This window comes from Contarinia nasturtii, unplaced genomic scaffold (assembly GCF_009176525.2).
Source record: "Contarinia nasturtii isolate CC-2019 unplaced genomic scaffold, AAFC_CNas_1.1 Cnas_scaffold_285, whole genome shotgun sequence".
NCBI classification, from domain to species: Eukaryota; Metazoa; Arthropoda; class Insecta; order Diptera; family Cecidomyiidae; genus Contarinia; species Contarinia nasturtii.
Window position 1 is genome coordinate 4,574,428 of NW_022197640.1, and position 6,089 is coordinate 4,580,516.

A 6,089-nucleotide genomic window follows, 5' to 3' on the forward strand; every position below is an offset into this window, starting at 1 on the left:
TATTTCAGATACGTGCAAACCAACCCCAAACAAAAACGACTATCTCGCAAATGAAATTAGTTCAGATCATATCGCTTGGTGTATGAGTGGATGCGATCAGTAGTAATAAAAATTTAATATTTTTATTTCGTGCGATAGTAGATCAAATATACCGCACATTTTAAAGAGGAAACACGCGCTTTTTTTTCTAATTTATTTCATTTAATTCATACAACACTAGAAGAATCACTATTTGAGTTGATTGAATAATCTATTGATCGATGTATGCATCTTAGATGCAACAACCATATATTGTCACCTTTCAAAACAAGTACATACAAGTACAAATGACGTAGTGCATTTATATTATTATGGATAATCGTAAATTCGAACAATATTTATATAAAATTAAATCATTGAGAAAAAAGAATTGAATGTTGATGTGCAATTCAGGCTTACATATTCAAATAGATATGAATGCAATTAAATGATTCAAATTTAGCGCGTTAGACCATGAAATTTGCTCATATGTTCAAGTGTAATCAGCACCAGTGTGTGTTCTGTTGAGTGAGAGATCAAATAAGAAAAAAAATACGTTCTATTTTTGTGTCATAAGCGGGCAGAAAAAAATGTGAAGATGACATAAAAACTCACATTACGAGTAGGTACAGTTTCATTCTCCTGAATTTAAGGTGCATAAACCGCGTCAACCACATCTTACACTTTGCCAAAACTTAAAATCATGAATCTGGTTTTGGTGTGTGTTTTTTTTTTTCGCAAAAATAAAAACTGCTGAGATAAAATAACCAAGGAGCTCGATCATCATTATGAAATTTAAATACAATTGAGGATTTTTTAAATATTTATAAAAATATTGTATCCATGTTACTCTTTTTTTTCATTCACCAAAATGTAGCAAGCGAAACAAAGAAAACCCGATTATTCAGCATTTTCGGCAAAGACTTTCATGTGAATCATTTAAATTGAAATGATTCAAAAGTAAAGAAAATTTATTGTGCTGTCATTTGTATCGCACAAAAATCAGTGAATGGTCTTACCTGAAAAGTAAAATTTTGCATATCATCCTGTTGTTGGAACTGCCGTGTGCCATTTGGTGCGGCCGTATTGTTTTTTTGTTTAAATCATTCAATTGTTCCGAAGATGATATTTTCACCTTGAAAAATCATTGGAAAAGCACAATCTACGTATATAGAAATGTCGTTCCATCCAGACATCATAGGTGGAATGATGAGTAATGAGCCGAATTAAGCACAAGCAAAATCGGCATAAAATTTATAATATTCACATGAAGCTGGCTTACATTTTCAATGAGTTACTTTTGCTATTTGTTTCTATTCTAGTGATCAAAATTAATAACAGCGAAAGCGTTGATTCTGAAAACAGTGCAAACAATATGCTAATCGATTGCATGTAAGCATGAACGATCCAATATTTAGAAATGCTTACCTATATGAAATCATGCAAACTCACCTTGACGACCCGAACATGATTCCATTAACACACAAAAAAAAAACTCGTACATTTTGATCTATGATTATGATTTTATTATTTTTAAAATATTATTATTGATTGTTTCATTATGATTATGTATATTAATTTGGAATAATTTACTTTCATTCGATTTTACAGTGGATTTGACGTTCGTTTTTTTTTTTTAATTTAATTTTAATTTATCATTATTGTTATTATTTCGATGGATTCGTGTGTTCAGTTGTAATAGAGTTCGTACACAAGCGATAAAACATTGGAACGATCCCACAAGCAAATGAGACACGAATCAATCGGTTTTCTTATTTAAGCATAAATAACTTTTGTCATTTGTCTTTTTGTTTGTTTGTTTTTGTTTTTATGTTTTTTTGTATGCAATTTCAGAGATGCAATTTAAATTTAACATGAAGACTTTTGCTATATTAATTTATTAAGATGGTTTATTCACGTCAAATTCTATTCATATACATGGTTTAGCTTCTTCTTTGTTGATGCTTCGGTTCATGTAACATTGAACTTTTTGTATGAAAAAAAAAACACGAATGAGTGCCTTTGATCGGCACTGAATAGGCCAGTTCTAATAAGAATTTTAATCAAAAAATTTAAGCAAAATATCGCTGAACACTTGCTCAACATCCTGATTTTATTTAGAAAACGATTGATATCTATTTTTTTTTTGTTGAGTTTCGTTTGGTATGTGCCTGATTCAATAAGGTTATTATATGCTAGCGAATATTGTCACAAATGTTCTATTGTTTTCTGGTTTCGGTTTTCTATATAGATGACTGTTATATATTTTTTTTTCTCTTAATTTTGTGTCGTTTTCAGTTTATTATACAACAGTTTTGAAAATGGGAGAAAATGGCACAATACGCGAAAGGAAAATTGAAAATTCCTAAGGATACTTTTGTTGTTCGCTGTAATTTCCTACTTTTATTGATATAATTTTCGGTTTGAATCATCTAATTGAATTTTGTTGTAAATTTAACGTTGTTTTTTCTCAACCGTAAAAACTAATGTTTCAAAATATTTAAATGTAACAATGCTTTTGAGCAAACAGTCCTTTTTGATTCAATGCAAAATTTGCGGGATTGAATCAAAAACGGTTTTAAACCGTTTGTTTTTCTACCATGTTTTGCTCAGCAACTGACAATTATCTAAAAACAAATAAAAAACGACTGAACAATTCAAATTGTTTGTATTTTACTTGTTTCTTTTTTATTCTTACTTGAATTTGTTTCTATTAACTCATTTGTTTGTTGTAATGTATGTTGTTGATCTATTAGACTATTATATCACAAAATAAATTCAACCATAGAAATTAAAATTGAATTCAAATTTATTTCGGGCACAAAAATTTCAAGCACTAAATTAATTAAATTTCTCATATAAAATATTTTTTTTTGTAAAGGACAGATAAAAATCGTTGTAAGTGCATGGCTAAATGCACTAATTTGGATAGGCAACAAAGGATTTGAAGATGAAAAAAAATGTATCTATCAATTCGTTGCAATTTGCATAAAAATTTGCTTTTGATTCAAATAAATTTTGATTTAAGAGTTCCAATTTGAAAAAAAAAAAAAATTAATTTAATTTAGAAAAGGCGTTCATTTCTTAGAATATTAATAGAAACAATTCATACAGTTTTACTGATATTTTTTCGTCCATCATTTTGTTAAAATTTTTGATTGTGTGGCCAATTTGGATAAGAGAATCAACGCGTTTGCGACAAAAAAAACTACAACGAAGGTAAGATATATTTATAAAAGTTAAAATGTATGTATTGAAATTGTCACGTCGTCGAAGTTGCCGTCGCTTGTCCACATTTGTAAAACTTATCCAAAAACGATCCCACATTATATGGTTTCATTTGTATTTTTCCATAATATGACAGTGTTATATGCATCGTATACGGTCTCTCTCTCTCTCTTTCTCTTGCACTGAGAACAAAATAAAAATAAAGATGTAACTATGTGTGCGCTTAGTTGTTTTTTCTTCTGATGTTGAGACTCGTATCTACGTGCAAGTGAAACTGCGACAGAGTAAAATTGGTGATGCCCAAAAACTTGGTAAATCAATATAATCAAAATAAAGTTATATGATCGAGTCGCCAATTTTAACCGCTTTACGAGTAAAAAGAAATCAGAAAAAATGAAAAATAAATGCAAAAAATGCTATATGACTTTTTCAGTGTCTTTTGAACACAGATCGATAGTCTGTATGTTTATTATTTTGGCGTTTCTGCAAAACTTGACTGCTCTCAATTTGCGTGCGCTGCTGAAATGTCTCGTTTTTTTTCGCTACTAATAATCTTTGTAATACATTCTTCTTTTAGTTTCTAATGAAATACATTTGCTACAATAAAAGTAATTTGCAAATACATTGTACGGTTGAAAAATTCATGCAAACCAAGCGCTTTATTGGTACAATGGTCTGTGTAGATTCAGAACCAACAAATCTCTGTACAATGAGAATGTGATTCAAGAAGAAAATTTATTTGCACAACTATTTATATATGCGTGCCCATTCAAACGGAAAAGAGATTCTCAAAATCGCCATATTGAATGATTAACATTGTCTGAATGAGTTAAATCGCACTCTAATTTAATTTATTTGATGTGATTTGCATTTTTATTGATTTCAATGACATTATTTTGATGGCAGCCTGAGAGCAAAAATGAAGCGTGATTTTTTTTTTCGGCGAAGATGTATAATATTCCCGCGGATCAAGGAAGAGTAAGTAAATGGATTTATTCGTATGGTCATTTTCGTTCAGAAACACCATTCCACCAATCACATATGCTGTAATAATTAGTTTATAATCTGCCAAAAAAAAGGCTGAATCAATTATGATTAAAATTTGCTAGGTGCTATAAAGTTAAATTTTGTTGTTGTTGTTGTTTTGTTCTAATGGTGGTTAATAAATTTGAAAAGAGTACTTCGATGATTGTCGCTTAATTATTTATCAAATAAAATTGTTCTTCTTCACTTTTACCGTCCATTTCATTTAAATTAAAATATATTTATATATATTTATGAGTAAACAATGAAAATCTGGTGTCATGTTTTACCACATTGCTTGTTATCCAAGTAGACAAATTGATCGTTGATTGGGTGCAAATTGGTTTGATTGACGTATGGCTCTGTATGGCGTAAATTGAATTTGAGCCAGGAACTTGGAAAAATTTAGAATCTGTACACAATGTCCGTCAAAAAGATTAAACAATTCAGAAATTGTTGCAATGTTGTGTATGTTTGAGTGTGTGTATTTGTCTCGATGGCAATTTTTTGGTTTAAAACTTGTTAAATGTTTGCTGTCAAGTTGTTGCTAAAAGTTGAAGAGCTCTATCTCAATGAACGATCTCAGCTGCTTACGCTGCTTATTCATTATTGTTCATGTGTTCTTTGCTTGTTTTAGTCTTGGTTTCGGTTTCGGTTCGAAGTAGTGCGCTGTTTTTTGTGTGTGCATGAAAGCGCACACGCTCTCGCGCGCTCACATCGGTGCATTGTGGGCGTCCCAAGAAATGACAAGTTGCCAAAGGTCATGGCAATTGTGTTCGCATAGCAACCAACAGTTTTACAGTGAATTTCAATCGAATGAGTCTAATTGCTTCATCTCTCTTTATCTTGTTATTTCTTTATATTTTTCTTTCTTGTCTACATGGACAACTGAAACGTGACCACAAAAACTCTGTAAATTTATATAATAACATTCATATCTTCTATAGTATAGTTATGTTATATGAAAATGAACGACTCATTTCAATTGTCTACTTTGTTAATGTTTCCTGATATGACATGACAACAAGTGAATTGTTGTACTTCATAACTGTATTCATTCGCTATAAATATAAACTATTTGCTTTGTTCAAAATGACTTGATTTATACAATTTTTTTTTTGTGTGTTTTGTTTTCGCCACATAATATATTTGTATATACATAGATGTAATTCATATTGCTTTTCCATTTCTCTCTTTTCTCTCTAAAAAATCACAAGCGTGAGTATTTAAGAGTGCATCCGTTCAGTCAATGGAGTTTTCAGATTCATATTTATATCTTCAGTGGTTTTTTTCAATTTTTTTTTATTGTTTCAAGGTGAAGAAAACGATATTCGCAACTGAGTTCATTGAGCTTTATCCCTAAAAAAATTTAACGGTATAATAAATCTATTTTAAATCTTCTTTTGTAATGTCATTTATACTAATGATAGATTTAGCTTTGTTAGTCTAAAATAGTAGAATTCTCTTTGATTTTTTTTAATTCTCCCTTTTTTTGTCACCAGTTTATGTTCGTGAAATGAATTTGTTAATCGCATTCTGTTGGGCTGTCTCTTTCTCTCTAGCAATGATGTCGCTCTTTTCACTTACTGTTGACATATTAAAATGTTCGCTTAATGCGTACATTTCTCTTTAAAAGCTCAATAATAGCTACGATCTGTTGCGTTAAATCATTAAATTGTCTTTAGTAATTATTTTGCGTATTTGGTTTCCTACTTAATCTGTCGATAGATTTATATCGATTAAGTATCCTATTTGATCGTTATCTACATGTTTTTTTGTTGTGTTTTACTTTGTTTAAATGGCGCACTTCAATGTATATT